At 38.8% G+C, this 21611-nt stretch overlaps 1 pseudogene; it reads left to right on the top strand.

The window, feature by feature from the left end:
- Positions 1-13736: 13736 nt before the first annotated feature.
- On the top strand, positions 13737-15569 carry LOC131048817 (heat shock cognate 70 kDa protein-like; annotated as a pseudogene).
- Positions 15570-21611: the final 6042 nt, after the last annotated feature.

Genomic DNA, 21611 nt, shown 5'->3' with positions numbered 1-21611 from the left:
AAATCCATTCAGGATAATCAATTGGGCGTATGAATCCAACATCCAATAATTTCTCCAGCTCTGCCTTGACTAGCAATGCCACCTGTGGATGCATTTTCCTTAATTTCTGCTTTACTGGTTTTGCCCCCGGTTTGACTGTTAAATGATGCATTACTAAGTCGGGGTCTAGTCCAGGCATATCAGCATAAGACCATGCGAAGTTGATTTGTCGTTCCTTAAAGAAGCCTATGAATCTTGCTCTCTCGGCCTCTGTCAATGATTGAGCCAAAAATATGTTGTGTGGAACCTCTGCTGTACCAATGTTTGTCTTTATAGTCTCCTCTACCAACATGGATGATTTTTCCTCGTATGATGCTGGGAGAATGTCAAGCCTTCCATCTTCGGGCGCCTCAGAGAGGTTTTCACCCTCAGATACGTCCTTTCTTTTTACTTTTTTGGAGTCAGATAGCGCCATAGTGTGGTTTTCGCCATAAGACCCTTGTTTTGTTTTTATTTTCACATTTTTGCGACTAGAAGGCCCGACACCCTCACCAAAGTATGCCATGTTATTAAGCTCTATGGTGTATCCTGCTTTATGGTCTCCAAGAGGAAGATCATTGCGAATGCCAAGATAATCGACAATAGCTTCGTCATTTTGAAATGTATCAAGCTGTGCTGGTCCATCCTGATCCCAGTCAATGAGTTGGGGGTGAACGAGGGGAAGGTCTTTAGTGTTTTTAGAGTCCGCAAGGCTAATAGTGAAGATGTGGTTATATTCAGGTATGTCCAGATAGTCATCGAGGTCGTCAATGGCACTCTCCTCATCAGTTTCGATCGTGAGTGAGTCCAAATTATCATTACTAGTAGCACCCTCAGGGACAGGTGTCCTCATCCTATGTGATCTTGACCTAGGGCCTTGAAACGACGACTGTGTGGGATCCTCGTGGGTTGGTTCTTGACCAACTCTGAATTTCTTGTAAAACTCCTCCTCCTCTGTAGGTTCCTCTGGCTCTCTAAATGTCTCGTTGAGCTCATAGTCGCTGGAGGATTTGTCTGAACCCCATTCCCATTCGTTGGAATCTGTAGAATAGTCATCTTCTTGTTGAACTTCAGCCACTTTGACTCGCCATATCTGTTTTGTTCTTTTATTTTGAATCTTGGGATTTAGAAAACCAAGCCCCTTGGAGCGTTCCCTTCTTGTAGTTAGCTCAGGTTGTAAAGGCTCCATGACACCTTCTTTGCGTAGTCCAAGAGGACTTTTTCCATCATACCCGAATCTTTGCAGAATTTTGAAACCTTTGCCATAGTTCTCACAGGGTATTATAATTTTATCATGTGTATCCTCTTCAGCGTCCTTATATAGCATTTTATATAAATTTTCTTCCTCTAGTTCGCCCCATTTTTGAAAGACGGTAGGATCCCATTTGAGTAGCATGATGGAGATTTGCTTATTAGGATGTGGCCTCCCATATTCCTTGGGGGAGTTCATGACTTGTCGTAAGAACATTGTTTGATTCAGAGTGTATTCTCCCATGCCTTTGTCTTGAAACTTGGCTCTAAGTTCACCTTGTTTGGATGTTGAGGGCTTTAATGACTCAGGATCAATATATGTTGAAGAAGGAGTAGCCTCACGATTGCTGGGAATGATAGTCTCAGTATGTGATCTCAAGTTATTGCAATATATGAATGGATTTGGATCACCATTGACCGTTACCTCGACTCCATTATGAGGAAACTTAATGCATTGGTGGTATGTTGATGGGACTGCCCTCATTTCATGAATCCACGGACGTCCTAGTAATATGTTGTACGTGAGGTCTAGATCCAGGACTTGACAAACCACGTCCTTTGTGACTGGCCCTATTCTTAGTGGTAAGATGACCGTGCCCTTGGACGAACGCTCTTCATCATCATAAGCCTTAATAGTGATTTGGTTTGTAGAATTCACAGCTTTGTCAGAATATCCCAATTGTCTGATGGTACTCAATGTACAAATATTAAGACCTGCTCCTCCATCTATCAGGACTCGTTTTATTCAGTGTTTATGTATGAAGGCTTCAATGTGTAGAGGTGCATTATGAGGCTGACTTATGGAGGCATCATCGGCTTCTGTGAATGTGAGGGAGTGTGGAACGGATAGATATCCCACCATGGCTTGAAACTGGTCCACGTTCAGATCAGTAGGGACAACAGTATCTCTCAAGGTTTTATCAAGGATAGCTTTATGTGCAGGAGATATACGTAAGAGCTCAAGAATGGAGATGAGCGCGGGTGTCTTCCCTAGTTGCTCTACAAGGTCGTACTCAGGCTTAGTAGATGAAAGATTGGTATTCTTGGTAGAGGCACCTGGCAATGTGATCTTACCTCGACGGGTTGTAACATGACATTCAGAGGTAGATGCGGACGAAGATCCCACACCTTTTAGGACAATTTTGGGTCTTTGAGAAGGATTCTCAGGATGTTTGTTTTTGATAGTAATGGTAGAAATATGATTGTCCATTGAGATGTGATTGATAGTGGAATCATAATTGTAAGATGCTCTAGTGTAATTGGCTTGATCATCTGTGACTTTGCCTTTTCCCTTGTCATGTTTTGGGAATGGTTCCTTAAACACCTCATGCTCTTGGTTAGATGAATGTCCCTCAATCTCAATATCTCCTCTGTCAATGAGATCTTGTACAATGTTTTTCAATCGATGGCAATTACTTGTCTTATGACCCTTGCTCTTATGAAATTCGCAAAATTCATCATCATTCCACCAATTCGGTTTTACCTTTGGTTCATATGGAGGAAAATCTGGAACTGTAATTACTTTGTTTGCTACAAGCTTTTTAAATACTGATTCAAGTGGTTCTCCCAATGGAGTATACCTCCTTCGTGGTTTAGCAGTTGTTTGAGTGTTCACCTGATTGTTGGTAGAACTTGATCCAGAAAAGACGAATTTTGGTCTTACTGTGTTGGCATCAACAACGCCATCATTAACCGTGTTCTTGTTCTTGTTCCAAAACTTTGGTTTGTCCTTTCCCTTAAAGTCCTCTTTGTTTTCTTTGAATAGCTTGATAACTCCTTGTTCAATTAAGACCTTTTCTGTTGCTAGGCCCTTTTCAATGACATCCTTGAATGTAGACAAACAAGCTTTTCTGAGATCATAGCCAATAGCCTTGTTAACATTTTGTGTGAACATCTCCACCATTTGTTTCTGCGGGATTTCACAAGAGCATCTGCTAGCTAAGTTTCTCCATCTCTGTAAAAATGACGCAAAAGATTCTCCTTCCTTTTGTTTCATATTGCACAAGGTAGTAACTGAGACATCTGTTTCAATTTTGTAAGAGAAATGTTGAATGAATGCCTCTGCCAAGTCGCCCCATGACTTAATACCGGGAGGTAATTGAGAAAACCATTCCATCGCTTGATCTCCTAAGCTCTGTGGGAACAACCTCATTAAGTATGTTTCTTCTGTGGCTACCTCAATGCAAGCTGTGAAGAATTGTCTTATGTGTGCCTTGGGGTCTCCTCTCCCTCTATATTTGTCAAATTTTGGCGTTACAAAGTGTGGAGGAAATGGAGGCATTGGAATGCTCTTATCGAAGGGATAAGGGCATATATCTCTCATAGTATATGTGGGTTTTGATGTGCCCATGTCTTCCACTTTCTTTTGTAGATCTCTAATTTGTTGCTCCAAATTATTTTTGGGAGGAGATGGATTTCTTGTAGCATATACCATGTTTGAAACACCCATTTGAGGAGGAACTTGTTGCATGTATGGATGATACTGATCGTAGACATGTCCATATGGAGGTCTATATTGTTGTGACATATATGGAGCACTTGGCATAACTTCTTGTTGGGGAACCCCATATCTGTTTTGTGTATATAAACCATATTCAATAGGCCTTTCATTTTCCATTGTGTTGCCCCCAATTTTGACATGAGGTCTCCTTGTGTCAAAATTTTGAGGATGTCCTTGAGTATCCACTTGTCTTAATTGACCCATATCTTGAGCATGTGTTTGAGCATAAGGCCTCCATGATGGTCTTTGAGTGTAAGTATCATATATTTGAGCTTGTGTATGTGGGATTGCTGGTTTTTGAAGCAAAACTGATGGTGACTCCGGCATCATATTATTTGGTCCTCCACTATTTGGTCTCCTTTGATCCATGTTGGGTTGAGTTTGTTGTGAGGGTCGACTTTCCATAAGTTGAGATAAGTCAAAATCATGCGGTATTTTAGCTCCACTTTGTGCCATCATGTTTAGAAAGTATTGACGATCTCTCCTCATTATCTCTTCAACCAATCTATTGAATTGAGGATCCATTATAGATTCTTGTATGTCTGCTGATAGTATTGAAGAATTGTCAACTGTGTCATTGTGTGTAGCATTGTTTATAGTATTTGCGCTTTCCACATTTGGATTGTGTCTATAAACATTCATGTCTGGTAATGTAGTGTGCTCAGGATTGTAGAATAGATCATTGTCATACTCATAAGAACTCATGTTGGCGGACCCTTGAGCTTCTTTAGCTTTTCTCCTAGATTTTTGAAGACGGGTTTCAACCATGAACTAGGTGTTTGACCAAGATGTGAGAGACTTAGATGAAAAATGGAAAGAGTATGGAAGACCAAGAGTTGTATGGAATGTAAATGAATCTGAAGTTTACTTGCAATGTCCAAAGTGTAAGACCAAATATGTATGTAGTAGAGTAGGTGTGACTTCCAAAGAGAGGATAGTTTCTCTTGATGAGGTAAGCTGACCTTGACTCTAAGTAAGACCAAATGAGACCCAAAGGTAAGAAACCTTGATGAGGGACCACTTAGCAAAGTGTTGTTGTATGTAGTGTGTTGACAAAATATGATGAGGACAAGCAAGTGACATTTTGACTCAAGTTTAGACAAATGTGAATGTAAAATGAGATGTGAAGCAATGATGGACTGTGTAAGACCTTAGAACAGGCTGAATGCTAGATGAAACCTGAAGAGACAACCTAGGAAGCTCAAGTATGCCGAAACTGATTTTCTTTGTTTGCTTGACTGTTAAAATTTTCAAATCCTGACACAGACGCCTCTGTATACTTCATAGACGCGGTTTTAAGACACAGACGCTACTCTGTTTGACGCAGACGTGATTCTGAGATTTTCCTGTTGATGTTTGCTGGGACTGTAACAATTTTTTGCAATTGTGGACACAGACACGCCTGTATACTTCACAGACGCTATTCCCAGACACAGACGTGTCTCTGTTCGACACAGACACTGATAAAAACACAGACGCTATTCTGCCCTTCATAGACGCGTTTATCCGACACAGACGCAGTTTGAACAGACACAGACGCGTTTCTGTAACCTTAGTGCAATCTTTCCTATCTGTGAATTTGTTTTGCTGTGACCAAATCTGATTTTTCGACTGTTTTTCGTGACAAGAGGACACAGTGTTGATGACTCAATGTTTGCTAGTGTTTAGACTCCAAAATGACTCCAAGAAAAGTGTGTTGTTTGATGTGAAATTGTTTTGCATACACTTGAAGACACAAAAGACACAATGTTTTGCTGTTTTGTTTTTGAGTGTTTGAATGTTTATCATAAGTCAAGCACAATTCTTATGGCTGGCCAAGACAATAGTTGTTGATCCCACATGGGGTTTTACCCCCGAGGCTACGCTATTCAGAGCGGATACTTAGATGCTTGACCTCACTAGCTCCACCCTCGGCACTCACTTCTCGGGTCAGCCAAGCATCAGTCCCCATGAAAACTCCCCATGGCGAACTTTGTATCTCTACTAAGAACCGTATGTGTGTGGGCCGCTACCAGAGGTCCGACCTCCTGCCTCAACAACTAGAAGGATTTGGGCATCTAAAACAAAGAGGTGCTAGTAAGGGCATCCGCTCGTGTGGCCATACATGCGGCACTTTCAGCTCTGTAAATACAGAAGGCTCCCAGCCGGTAGGGGTTACGCCCTACAAATGATCAAATAAATTTGATCAAACGGGTTTATGGGGAGACATAGTGTCGGTATGAACTAATCAGCACATGTTATTCATAGTTTTCACCATGAATACATTTGATTATAGTGGTTTGGATGAGGTGGGTTTTCCTCGCTACCACTTGGGTCGTTCTTTTCTCACTAGTAGTCCTAATGACCACACGGGAAGACAGGCCCTCTAAAGAGTAAACAAAAAGAGCTTATTGCTCAAGACACAAAAGACAATGATTCAATTTTAGTGCACCAATTGAAGTGTTTGCTAAGCTATGAAAACAAGGCACACAATAAAAATTACAAAACCCTAGCTAAGGCCCTGCAACAAAATTGTTAGTAGTTTGGGTTGTTTCAAATGATAACCCCTTCTTGCAAGCACACAAGTTAGGTAAATTTTAGAAAACCCAAAAAGACTTTGTGAAAAGGGGCCTTCAACAAAAACGTATTTGCCTCCAAAGCAAGCTGCACAAACCAGGTTAGCTAGATCTACAAAGGTTAGCCGAAAATAAACCAGATCTGAAACCCTAAGTACAAAATCCGAAAACCCGAATCAAAGAAACTTGAAAAATTTGCAAAACAGAAAGCACAGACGCCTTTATACCAGACACAAATGCGTCTGAACTACACAGATGCGGTTCTGTAGTTCACAGACGCGATCAAAGGTCACAGACGCAACTTCCGGACGCAGACGCGATAAGATTAGTCACAGACGCGATTAAAATTCTCAGACGCGATTCCAGAAACTTGCAAAAATAAAAATCTGGCAAAAACACAGGCGCGATTCACGATATCACAGACGCTTCTGAAACACAAAAACGCGATCCGAACACTCGCAGACGCAGAAAAAACCTAAAATGTCGTCGAAATCGTCCGATCTGCAACTTCTAAAATGCAAAATCTGCAACAAAAATGTTAAATGCAAAGGGACAAGAGTCCCACCGGGCGTGCCAAAATGTATATGGTGAAAATGGATAACAATAATAACAATATTGAAAGACTAAAATGGATTCAACCACAAAACCCTAGCCTATCAATGAACAAAGATCCACCATAACATATGAAGATAACCTAAGACAATGCAAAATAACTCAAAATCACAAAGATTATACCATCACATGTCCAATAGGGTTTTGATCTCCATTCTTCCTATCTCCATTGATCTTGCTTGATATATTTGCTCTCAGATTTTTATATGCACAAGAGCTCAACAAAGAACGGAATGTGGTTGCAAGTGGAATTGTAGTGTAGCCAAGTACTCCAAAATCAGTCATTAGGGTTTGACAATGAAGAAAGCATCTCCTTAAATAGAAGACACAATATGAAATGGAGGGATAAGATTGAGAGGTGTAAAAAGAGAGGTCGGCTAGGATTAGAGGGTAGGTATAAGAAATACCAAAATAATGAAAGGGGTAGGTAGTGTAGGAATTAAGAGATGAATGACATGTGTCATGTGTAGAAAAAGATAATGAATTAATTAAATAAATAAAGATTTATTTAATTAATAGAAGAAGTACGACAATTAAATAAATAAAATATTTATTTAATTTAGGAAAGGGATAATTTAAATAAATAAATGTATTTATTTAAATGAGAAATAAGGCTAGAAGAGGATAAATGAATTAATTAAATAAATAAGGATTTATTTAATTAATAGAAGAATTAGGCTTAGATAATTAAATAAATAAAATATTTATTTAATTAAACATGACAATTTTGAGTGTCTACATGTATTATATAATATATAATGTAATATAATAATATATTATATTTTATATAATATGTAATATATAATATTACATTATATTATATTATATATTATATAATATGTAATATATAATATTACATTATATTATATTATATATTATATAATATGTAATATATAATATTACATTATATTATATTATATATTATATAATTTTTTTTAAAATTTAAAATTACAAATAAAAATCGGATATCCGATTTGATTAGGTAATTACCATGCCAAGGTGTACTGACACCCAGGCCAAGCAAAAAGTCAACACGGATTTTTCGCATTTTTAGGCGAGTGGAGAAGGCTATTTTTTTCACATCGCCACTTTTTGGCCCCCCATGATCCTGCACTAACCCAGGTCCTCCCACGATTAGAGGCTCATAGAAGCTCTGGAAAATAGATCCTTAGGTGTTCTAATGCCTCATTTGTGAGAACGTAGAGCACTAACACTCAGGATTTTGGTCAGTGGTAACCCTTGCACCTGAAAAAGAGGTGACCCCCAGAGGTTGTGTTGATTCATGGATATCCCGTCACGAAAACCATCACCCGCCCATCGAAGCCAAGGCTTGATAGCTTCCCAAGAATGCCAGATGCTTTAACCATAAAAGTACCCTGGATCTGAATGGGGTCTTTCATAATGAGCAGGGTTTGAAAACCAATCCCCTTCCAAGCCGGCCTGTTGGCAGGAAATCCTAAAGAAATGCAATGCCGAAGAAGGATTTTCCAGGTCTCGTCGCCAGATAAGGCTCTGATAATCCATTTAGCACATAAGGCAAGCCCTTGTTTCTGGGTAGAAATAAGGTCGAGCCCTCCGGACTCCTTGGGAAGACAACAATAATCCCAAGCGACCCTGTGGAAGCCTTGATGGTCAAACCCAGGGGCCTAAAGAAAAGCTCACCGAAGTCTTTCCAACTTCATGTAAGAGGCCTTAGGAGGAGCCCAACATGAGGAATAATAGACATGGGTGGCAGCCAACACCTTAGAACAAATTTGGAATTTACCAGCTAGAGAGAGAGGCTTGGTAATCCAGTAGGCCTACTTTTTCTCAATCCTGGCTAAAACAACATTTCAAAGATCCACAAGCGAAGCTTGAAACGCAATGGGAATGCCTAGAAAGAGAAAAAATTCTCCATGATGAAGCCAATTCCAGTCATATTAAAGAATCCAAGGCGGGGCGGGAAGAAAAGACTGCCTATAACATTGCATCTTGTGCCATTGAATGGCTGAACCAGAAGCCAAGCAAAAGGTGTTCAGACATTGAAGAGTGGCATGCACATTATCTTCTTCCTCAATGAGAGTGAGGAAGGAATCATCCGCAAAGTGGCCATTGACAAGTTGAGAAGGTGACTTAGGAAGGGAGATACCGCGGACACGCCCAATAGAGATAGCATTAGCAAGTAAGTAACCAAACCCTTCCATCGCAAGAACATATAAAGCAGGAGCCAGAGGACATCCCTAGAGAATGGATCTGAAAAGGCCAAAAGCCTCAAACTACCAGCCATTAATGGTGATACAGGCTGAGGCATCTCCAAATAACATCTAGACAGACTGAGTGAATTTGGGACCGAAGCCAAGGGCTTTGAGCATAGCCAAGATAAATGGCCACTCAATGCGATCATACACCTTAGAGAAGTCAATCTTAAGAAAGATTACCCATTGTTTAGAGCATCTGGCCCAGTCCATCCCTTCCCAAACGACAATAATATTGTCCAAAATAAACCTGGACTTGATAAATCCAGTCTGCTCCGGACGAACAACAAGAGGCAGAAGATGGCGAATCTTGAGAGCCAAGGCTTTGGCAATGATCTTGTACGAGACATTGAGCAAGGTAATAGGCCTCCAATTTCTAATTTCCTTTGGATCCCTAGCTTTAGGGATAAACTTGATGTTACCTCGGTTAATCATTTTTCTCAGGGATTGGGAATGAAAATCTTCTAGATAGACCTTATGGAGGCCAGGACCAACACAAGGCCAAAGAGCTTTGTATAATTCACAAGGGAAGACATCACACCCACGGGCTTTATCATCTACCATAGAAAAAACAACTTCCTTGAGATCGTCAATGGTCAGTAAGAGATCACAGAAGGCCTGTTGAGACTTGGAAAGGCGTTTGGGAACAACTACTAAGCAATCTTGCAAAGATTGGGCTCTGGCCGGAGAGTCTCTCTGCATTGTGAACACCTTCTCATAATGACGGACAAAGGCTTGCAGAATATCAGGCAACTCAGTGAGAAGAGCCTGCCCCTCTTTGATTTTCTTGATCCCTATAGAGGTATGACGAGCACGCAAAGCTAGGAAAAATTCCTTGGAGGCTCTATCGCCCACCTTGATCTAGTGTAACTTGACTTTGATTTGAGCTCCTCTAGTAGAATGGCTATCTGCAACTTGTTTCTGATGGCGAAGTTGGGCTAAACAAAGTTGCAGGTTAGAATCAAAAGGATTCAAGGCCAGAGCTTCTGTGGTAGCACATAGATCTTTGGTGGTCACGTCATACAACCACCTACAGTACATGACAAGTTGTCTACCATAAATGCACAGAAACCTCGTAGAGCGGGTGATGGCGTCATGCTACCACACAATCCAACCGGTGTGATGATGAGCCCTTGGCTCTAAATTCCAAATCCTTTGAATGTGGGCCATCGTGGTTTGATGATGCAGGAGAGACATGTTGAGGCAGAACTGTGTTTTGGAAGGACACTGCCTAGCTGGCTGCTATTCAATGCTAAAATTTATGGGGAAGTGATCGGACAATGTCACATCAACAAGAGGAGTGATAGGCAGACCTTGATCTTCAGAAAAAGAAAAAAAGTTTGTGTAGTTATCATAGCACGATCAAGCCTTTTAAGAATTCTGTCAGAGTCAGCTCTAAAATTAGACTAAGTGTACTAGACCCCACCAGGGTGGCGACGGTTGGTGTTGGGGTCGAAAAGACCCAACTTATTACGCATATATTACTAGGCTTCCCGCTCACCAGCTATCTAGGGAAAAGGAAAAATTTCATCCTTATCGATCGCCACCTCAACCATATTGAAGTCCCCAGACATGAACCAAGTTGCAGGTGGCAGATTGTCAGCAATCCAATGCCATAGATATGATCTATCAACCACATCATTAGGAGCATAAACATTAACGATCCCAACAAAATGATTATCATTTGACAACAAAACCCATATGACATGCTGCATTGGATCAAAACCGTGAGAAATAACTGCAGAGAGCCAACAAGGTGAAATGAGTGTAAGAACTCCACCTCAACCAGCTTCATGCTGGGAGGCAAAAACAAGGCTATCCAGCCAAATAACATGACATGCAGTATTGAACATGAAACCAACAATTTTGACTTCCTGGAAGCAGAGAACATCCAGGCCTACAACACGTTGATGAGCATCTCGAACAGAATACTTTCTGGTGAGGTCTGTGAGACCTCAGACATTCCATGAGATGTAATTCATGAGAAAAATTGCATATCTTCCTCATCCCCAAGAGAGGAGAAGCTATTGCGCAAAAAATCTGAATCCCCACAAGAAATAACTCGTCTTTTTTTCTAAACCACCATCTGCAATCTCAGCACGCCCAGAAGGGTTGTGAGAGCGGCGCAAAGAGTATGGAGTAGAAATTGCAAATGCAGCCTGAGGAGTGCACACCCAAGGTGGTCGAGCGACACCCTCAAAAGAGTCCTTCCCCTGTTGGTCAGGGTTTGAAACCAAAGTAGAAACCGCCTGGGTAGACGGTGTCTGTGTAGGAGGTTCCACCGTCGGCTAAGAACTAGAACCGACGAGAGTTTTTTGGGCCGAAGTTGCAGAGTTATTGCCTTTGCGAACTACAGTGGTCCATTCATCCTTTTTAGCTCCCTCCATAGGTCGAGAGATGAACTACTTAACAGGGGGTTTTATTTTTGGAGTAGCCAAGGGACAATCCCTGATCTTGTTTTTCGTCGACTGGCACTGATAACAAGTGTTGGGAAGGTTCAAATAAAACACCTTCTGGGTGAAGGTATTGCCTCCCACTTGGATATCAACAGTTTCTTTCAGGTTGCATGAAAGGTCAACCTCAACGCAAACCCTCTTTTGAGGGCGAGCATTAAAAAAATGGTCTAGCTTAAGGCAAACAACTTTGCCAACAGATTGAGCAATGGTTTGCATGAAAGGCCAACAAGGCAAAGGAAGACCAGGGAACTCAACCCAGAGCGGTACCCACAATTTTTTGTCATCTGAGACAGAAAAGTTGCGAGACCAGCACTGAAAAACTAGGAGGGAAGACTGAATGGTCCATGGCCCATGGGAGAGGATAGCCTCAACATGGGAAGGGTTCGAAAAGCAAAACAAAAAGAAACCCTTTGTGAGACTTTGGACGCCATCAAGCCGGAATCCATGAGGAGACCAGGCTTTGGCTACCCAATCACGAAGCATGCTTTCAGGAGGGATCCTACCCACAAAATATCCTATCAAAGTGCATTTTTGAAGCCACTCACATGCATTATCAAAATCTTGAACAGGAAGTACAACATTGGGCGAGGACATACCTCGTGAAACACTTTCAGAACAAATTTGTGAGGGTGCTTGTTCTGAGGCGCCATGAGGGTCCGTCGTAGCAACTCCAGCACCAGCATCAACTGCTGGGCTAAAGTTGGCCAGAGCCATAATAAACGCAAAAATCCCGCAGTAAATGCGGTTTGAAGAAAGCAATACGTAATACGCAACCTCAAACCCTAGATTCAAAAAGTTTCAGAAAAATTATTACCTATATTTTCATAAATATAAAAATAATAAAATTCATATATATTTATATAGAAAAATCACTTTAAGGTTATCAATAAAAAAAAAAAAAATAAACAATTTAAAATAGACATTTATTTTTTAAATATAAACAAATATTAAAAATCCTATAAAATCTATCATTTCTATAAATTTACTCTTATAACACTAATTTCTAATTTTAAAATATAAAACTCAATCACCAACTAATACTTATTATTATATTGCAGGGTAGATATAATTTTTTTAAATTTAAAAATAGGAATGTTATATTATAAGACATGTTGACTTATTTAAAGTTGTATGCCTCCTCAATCACTCCTAGTTATGTATGCCTACGTCATACTTTTTGTTATCATCATTTATTTAAAGAATATTTCTGGTTGTCTGCATATGAGAAATCCATTTTTCAAAGATACTTTAAAAACATTCACTCTTATCATTGTTTTTAAATATATATATATATATATATATTATTACTAATGCAAATTTATAATTAGAGAAATCAAGAAAAAAATAGAATATAAATATTTTTTCATTTCTAAAATATTTTAATAAACTTATCTTGAATATTTAAATATAAATATAGAAATTTATATTTAAATGTAATCATATTTTAAAGATTTTTCTTTTTCTTTTTCTTTTTAACTTTAAAAGCATTCTTATCATTGTTTTTTATATATACTCTGTATTACTATTGCAAATTTACAATGAGGAAGATCAACAAAAGTTATTGCCATTACAAAGATCCAGAGAGTTACTCCTAGACTGTAATTTGTAAGTCATATCCCAATTTTTTCATATTAGTTGTTGAATAAATGTTTTATTTGATAGAAGAACAGAAACAAACAAATGACATAATTTGCTACAAAATTTATTTCTTTATTTAACTTGTTTTCCGAATCATTATATAGTTTCTCAGTGTTTTTTCTAGAATTTATCATACACAAACATGCAAATTAAAAACTGTAATTTTTATTACAGAATCCCTGTTTGACTTTCATATTACTAACATAACTGTCTTCTAGCCATCGTATATGCCCACCGGATTTTTTTTTATTAATTGAGTTTAAATCTTTAGGAAACTGAGGAATAAGTTCACTATTAACTTCACATTAAAAAAATTGGCCAGTATGCAATGAACTGAGATGGAGTGGATGGACAAAATATGGTTACGGCGGAGAGTGAAGAGTGGTTCAGGGAGCAGTAAATGGGGTAGTTTTAATTACATTTGCCATGAAAATTTTCTAAATACTCTTTTTACATCCATGCAGAATAAAACATGGACATAGACATAGACACAAAGGAGAAAACTAAGGCTATTGGCATTGATCTTGGGACAACCTACAGCTGTGTGGGAGTGTGGAAACATGATAAAATTGAAATAATTCCTAATGACCAAGGAAACAGAACCACTCCCTCCATGGTTGCTTTCACCTCCAATGAAAGACTCGTTGGAGATGCTGCCAACTTTCAGATTTCAACCAATCCGAAAAACACAGTTTTTGATGTCAAAAGACTTATTGGAAGAAGATATAGTGATCCTTCTGTGCAGTCTGACAAAAAATTGTGGCCATTCACCATCGTTGCAGGCAAGAATGGCAAGCCTATGGTTGAAGTGGCTTACAAAGGTGAAAAGAGAGTATTTGCAGCTGAGGAAATCTCGTCCATGGTATTGGCTAAAATGAAGAAGATAGCCGAGCAATACCTCCAGTGTGATGTAAAGAAAGCTATGATTACTGTACCTGCTTATTTTAATGATTCGCAGAAGCCGAGCAACTAAAGACGCCGGTAAGATTGCAGGGCTAAATGTGATGCGGATCATCAATGAACCCACGGCTGCAGCAATAAATTATGTTTTTGCTTCATTGGAGGAAGGAAAAAGAAACATTCTTGTTTTCGACCTTGGAGGAGGTACCTTTGACGTATCTATTCTTACAGTTGAAAGAGGTAAGATTGAAGTAAAAGCTATTGCAGGGGACATGCATTTGGGAGGTGAGGATTTCGACAATAGGATGCTCAATTCTTATGTTGAGCTTTTCAACAAAAAGTATAAAATGGATATGAGTACAAGTCCCAAAGCTCTTCGGAAACTACGCTCAGAGTGCGAGAGAAAAGAAGTTTGTCTTCACAATTAGAGACTGTAATTGACATAGATAGCCTGTATGATGGACAAGACTTCCACATAAACGTTAGGAGAGCCAAGTTCGACGAGCTCAACGCAGACCTGTTTGACAAATGCATGCAGCTAGTGAAGCAATGCATGGAAGACTCCAAGATGAGCAGACAGCAAATCAACGAGATTGTATTAGTGGGAGGTTCTTCCCGTATACCCAAGGTCCAAGAATTGCTAAGTCAATTCTTTGAGGCAAAGGAGCTCTGCAAATGTGTAAACCCAAATGAGGCAGTTGCTTATGGCGCAGCTTTGCAGGCAGCTGTACTGAACAAGGAAAACATCAACTTAGTCTTGATGGACGTCACTCCTTTGAGTCTTGGAATTTCAGTCAACAATGGTGTCATGGACGTAGTAGTTCCCCGCAATACTCCCATTCCTGTTCTAAAAGAGACGTATGTCACCACTCTGTATGATAACCAGACAGGTGTAATTTTTCCAATTTATGAAGGCGAGAGATCTTTGGTTGAACACAACAATCTGCTGGGCGAATTTTTCCTCAGTGGGATTCCACCTGCCCGGTGTGCGGTGCCACAGATTAGAGTTTGCTTTGAAGTGGATGAAGAGGGAATTCTTACAGCCTCTGCCCAGGATGTGGGAACAGGGGCAAACAATCAGATTACTGTTACAAATGAGCGTGAGAGACTGAACAAAGTAGAGATAGATAGAATGGTGGCTGATGAAGAGATATTCGAAAAAGAGGATGAAGAAACGGCAAAGAAGCATTGGGCCAAAAACACTCTAGAATGTTATACTTGTAACATGAAAAGTAGGGTGACAGTGGCCAAGAGCAATGGGACAATAACAACAAGATTTGCAGATGCTATCACCGGGGCACTAAATACTGCTGAGGAATGGCTGGATGAGAATGATGATGCAAAAATTGAGGAAATTCTAGCCCAATTGAACAAATTGTCATTGAAATGTTGGTGCTTAACATAAAAGAAAATACTTAGGTTTTGTTAGTAAATTAAGATTTACATTTAATAAATTCCAGATAAAGCAAGCCAATGTATTGAATGTAATTTGATCAGAATGATTATAATAAAATCCTTTTTATTTTTGTTATTATTTGCAATGTAAATTTTCAATATTGCTCTACATTGGTATCAGAGCAATAAAGAGGTAAAAATGGAAGTGGGATGAAAATAATGGTGATTCGTCTCAGAGAATAAAATATATGTGAATTTTTGCGTAAATTGATACACAACAACAACAACTAGTCCCTGCCAAAATCGTGTGATTCATATTGGAAGGAGAAATTGCAGTGCATACAATTTAATCACTGTTGGAGGGAGCATACAAGTCCATCGCTGCTGCAAGGAATAATTGGTGTGAGGCTTCCCAGCGTGCAAAGATGTAAGGATTATTTGGAGCATAGGATACCTGTTGAAACAACAGTTATTTGTGCCTTTTCAGCGATCAGGGAGAAGTACTATTGGTAAAGGAAGGCGCCAAAGGCAAGTATAAACTGGTTGAGAATAAATAAATGTAAGTCACCACCATTTTGTTGGGTGTTACAGTTTGAAGGACCATTGAAAGGGAGGTGTTACATTGCAAGACTGCACAGGAAGAAAGAAACCAGACCAGTTTGAGAAGGAATAAATTTATACAGAGGTTTTAAGACATTTAAATTTGCTTGTTGAACATGGTTTGAGTCTCCGTTCGAGTAGCCACTTTAAATTCAAATTTGTATGGGTGTTGAATTAGTAGTTCATTGATCAGTTAATGATGTGTGTGAAGGAAGAGAAAAGAGAGTAAAGTAGGAATAAGGTAGTTAAAAGAATAATCATATTAGAGTAATCATTCGATATGTACTTTGAAGCTGCGATCTGTGATCTTGATGGTATAATATAGGGTTTTGAAAGCATACAAATGGTTTTGATTGTGGTTCATCCATCACAATCTCCAAGGTCTGAAAGGATAAGTATTTGATAGAAAGCTCATGAATGTTGAGACAAATGCAAAAGGAAATTTAATGCAGATTGGGTCGGGAACAAGTTTTTGCAATTAAAAACAATATAAAAGTGTCTTATGTGTCATTTTTGCCTGGAACGATGATGAATGGCCACAATTTTTTGTCAGACTGCACAGAGGGATCATTATATCTTCTTTCAATGAGTCTTTTGACATCAAACACAGTGTTTCTGGGATTAGTTGAAATCTGGAACATGGCAACATCTCCAACGAGTCTTTCATTGGGGGTAAAAGCAACCATTGAGGGAGTGATTCTGTTTCCTTGGTCATTAGGAATAATTTCAATTCTCTCATGCTTCCACACTCCCACAAGCTGTAAGTTGTCCCAAGATCAATGCCAATAGCCTTAGCTTTCCCCTTTTTGTCCATGTTTTATTCCGCATGGAAATAGCCTTAGCTTCCCTCTTCTTGTCCATGTTTTATTCCGCAAGGATGTAAAAAGAGTATTTAGAAAAATTTTAGTTAATCACAGGAAATGTAATCACAACCACCACATTTACTTCTCCCTAGACCACATTTAATCACAGGAAATGTAAGCATATGTTGTCCATCCAATCAAGCGTGTGAATTTTCATTTCTCCAGCTCTCTCCATCTCATTTTTGCCTCCGTTCAATGCATACTGGACTAAGTTTTACATGTGAATTTAACCGTGAACTTATGCTCAATTTTTTACTTGCTGTAGATTTAAATTCTCTTAATAGCTTCTTTTGTTTTGGCTGGGCATTTACAATGAGTAGAAGATAGTTTTGTTGGTAATAAGAAAGAGCAGAAAGTTAGTATTTGCTGTAGCTGAAAACAAACAGGGGATTCAGGTTTTCAATTTTCTGAGCATAAGAAAAAGCAGCAGCTCTGTGTTTTGATAAATATATGTAATCAAATATTTTTTTGTCTTAGTATATATATATATATATATATTTGAGTTCCATTCTGTTTTTATCACTGTTATTTTTTCTTCTGTTGTTTTTCTCAGCAAATGTTTTGTTTTGTTTTGTTTTGTTTTGTTTGTTTGTTTGTTTGTTTGTTTTTTTTTGTTTTTTTTGATAGATAATGGGTCGTAGCTGTATAATATATTTTATTAATTTAAAAGTTTTCATTTTACATGTTCAGTTCAGTGTGGGCATCTGTAGGAAAGAACCGAACTAAGAAAACCTCCAGTCTTGCCCAAGGATACTATCTTGGTAAAATTACATCACATCTATCAATGGTTGGTTACATAAAGAAATTACATCTATACATTACAACCGATCCACCCATATTGTGGATAATCCATGTGATAAACATAGTAGCAATCCAATAAAATACAGTTCTTAAGTATGCTTACACTCTCCTGTCTTGATGTGACTGGAGATTTGCAGAGGTGGCAAGGAAAGGAGCTCTGTATTAATTGTGATTCTATTTCTTCCATAGTAAGCCTAACAACCCTGTAAAACCACTATAAAACCTTTCTCCTCCAAACTGTTAATCTTGCAACAATAGCGTATATAAGGAGTTCGTTACAAAAGACAATATTTCTTACAAGTGATGGCACAAAGTGGAACCAAGATACCTCATGATTTTGATATGTCTCAAATAATGGAACATTGACCTTTGCAACAACCTCACCTCAACATGGATCAAAGGAGGCCTAATAGTGGAGGCAATAGAGGACCACATATGGTGCCTGAATCACCATCATCTTTGTTCCAAAAACCTGAGATCTCAAACACACATGGTCAAGCTTATGATACTTACCTTCGCAGACCTTTATGGAAGTCTTATGCAAAAAAATATACTCAATCACATACCAATGCTAAGGACCAACCATCAAAGCAATTGGATATCCAAAGGCATGATCAAAATTTGGACACAAGGCAACCGCGCATCAAATTTGGGGGCAACACATTAGAACAAACTCATGACATGCCTGTAGAGTATGGTATATATGGACAAAACAGATATTCCATTCCTCATCATGACTCTATACCAAGTGGTCCTTATACGCAGTATCACTATAGACCTCATCCATATGAACATGTGTATGATCCATACCATCCATATATGCAACATGCTCATCCACCCGGTGGTTCAGGCATGGGGTATGGTCCAAGAAGTCGATCTTCACCTAAAAACAATTTGGAACAGCAAATTAAGGACTTACAAAAGAAAATGGACATAAATACACCGAATCCAACTTACACAATGAGAGACATATGTCCCTATCCATTTGACAAAAGCATTCCAATGTCTCCATTTCCTACACACTTTGTGACACCTAAGTTTGATAAGTACATAGGAAAAGGGGATCCTAAGGCACATATAAGACAATTTTTCACAGCTTGCATTGAGGTAGAAGCAGAAGAGACATATTTGATGAGATTATTCCCACAAAGCTTAGGTGATCAAGCTATGGAATGGTTCTCCCAACTCCCACCTGGAATTAAGTCATGGGGTGACTTAGCAGAGGCATTTATCCAACATTTCTCATACAACATAGAGACAGACATATCAGTCACTACTTTGTGCAACACCAAGCAAAAGGATGGAGAATCTTTTTCATCATTTTTACAAAGATGGAGAAATCTAGCCAATAGATGCTCTTGTGAAATTCCACAAAAATAAATGGTAGAGATGCTCACCCAAAATGTCAACAAAGACATTGGTTATGACTTGAGGAAAGCTTGTTTGTCCACCTTCAAGGACGTCATTGAAAAAGGCTTAGCAACAGAGAAGGTCCTAATTGAGCAAGGCATCGTCAAAATATTCAAAGAAAACAAAGAGGACTTTAAAGGAAAAGACAAGCCAAGATTTTGGAATAAAAACAAGAACACAGTCAATGATGGTGTTGTTGATGCCAATACAGTACGACCCAAAATTGTTTTTTCTGGATCAAGCTCTACAAACAATCAAGTGAATAGTCAAACAACTTCAAAATCACAAAGGAAATAGACCCCATTGGGAGAACCACTTGAGACAACTTTCAAGAAGCTAGTGGCAAACAAAATAATAATAATTCCAGATATGCCTCCATATGAGCCAAAGGTCAAACAAAATTGGTGGAATGACGATGAATATTGTGAATATCACAAGAGCAAAGAACATAAAATAGGAAATTGTCATTGTTTGAAGAACATTATACAAGATCTTATTGATAGAGGTGACATTGAGATCGAGGGTCACTCATCTAACCAATAACATGAAATGTTTAAAGAATCATTCCCAAAACATGACAAGGGAAAATACAAAGCCAGAGATGACCAAACCAATTATACCAGAGCATCCTATAACTATGATTCAACTGTTAATCACATTTCGATGGACAATTATGTCTCTACCATTATCATAAAGGACAAAACGCCTGAAAAATTCTACCCAAAGACCCAAGGTTGTCCTAAAAGGCATTGGACCTTCTTCTGAACCCACCTTTGAATGTAATGTTACAACTCGTCGAGGTAAATTTACTTTTCAAGGTGCTCCAGCTAAAAACATTGCTTCCTCAGCAACCAAACTTGGTAGAACAGTTAGGGAAAACACCCGTGCTTATCTCCATCCTTGAACTTTTACGCATATCCCCTGCACATAAATTCATTCTTGACAAAACTTTGAGAGACACTTCCGTCCCCACTAATCTGAACGTGGACCAGTTTCAAGCCATGGTGGGATACCTTCCACACTCCCTTACATTCACAGAAGCTGACGACGCCTCCGTGAGCCAACCACATAATGCACCTTTACACATTGAAGCCTTCCTACACAAACATCGCATAAAATGAGTCCTGATAGATGGAGGAGTTGGTCTCAATATATGTACTTTGAACACAATAATACAATTGGGATATTCAGATAAAGTTGTGAATGCTACAAACAAAATTACCATCAAGGCATATGATGATGAAGAGCGTTCATCCAAAGGCACAGTCACCTTGCCTCTCAGAGTTGGTCCAATTACAAAGGATGTGATTTGTCAAGTCCTAGACCTCGATCTTAGATACAATATATTTCTAGGATGCCCATGGATTCATGAGATTAGGGAAGTCCCATCTACATACCACCAATGCATTAAGTTTCCTCACAATGGAGTTAAAGTAATAGTTAATGGTGATCCTAATCCATTCATATATTGCAACAATCTGCGACCTAGATCAGAAATAACAATCCCAGTCAATCGAGAAGCTATTCCTTCATCAGCATATGTTGATCTAGAATCCCTAAAAGCTTCTACATCAAAACAGAGATCAAAGAAAATTTCAAGATTAAAGACATGGGATGTGGCGAGTATATCTTTCATGTTGATCAACTACCACTATCTCCTAACACATTTAGTTGATAGGAACAATCTATAAACAATTTGCAAGGAATTGGGTGTGAACCACCTAGTGTTGTGGGTACTAAGTCTGAATGCAAATCTCCTCTAGTGGTGCAAGCATCTCTTGATATCAATAGTCCTAAGAGTGGTTCTAGCAAAGAATCTATTGAGTGTATCACCAGCCCTCTTGAGAACTCATATAGCCTTACCATTTCATCCACACATTCCATATCTAGTCCTCTCCTAGACTTGGATCAACAAGAATTACCAAATACCTTACCCATTGGGGATCAAAAATCAAGCCTTGAAAAGAAAAATCTAAAAGTCAAAAATAAAGAAAAGCCCTTCAATCCAAATCAGAATCAAAAGCTATTAGACTCTACAAAAATCAAAGTCAAGGATAAAATTCCTATGAAAGTAAAAGAACAAGAGTTGATCTCCCCTAATATCAAAATAACTGGGGGCAAAATTTCTAAAATTTTAAGTCAAAAAGAACACTTGTCAATCCTAAGTCTCCAACATGTCATGATACTTTCACTTCTTTTCAGAATCATAAGCCTTCATTCCTCATCCACTTGTTCCACACATCCTTTCCCTTTTGGTGATACATCATGGACCTTTAATGGAGCTTCCTCATGGGACTTTGTTGTCAGGGATGCCCAAACTTCTTTAGGTGACATGTATATGGGCCTACGTAGTCCACACACTAGTAATTCTATCTTAG

The sequence above is a fragment of the Cryptomeria japonica genome, chromosome 10 (genome assembly GCF_030272615.1).
Source record: "Cryptomeria japonica chromosome 10, Sugi_1.0, whole genome shotgun sequence".
NCBI classification, from domain to species: Eukaryota; Viridiplantae; Streptophyta; class Pinopsida; order Cupressales; family Cupressaceae; genus Cryptomeria; species Cryptomeria japonica.
The sequence above is the reverse complement of the archived record's forward strand: the minus strand, read 5'-3'. Positions and strand labels throughout refer to the sequence as shown.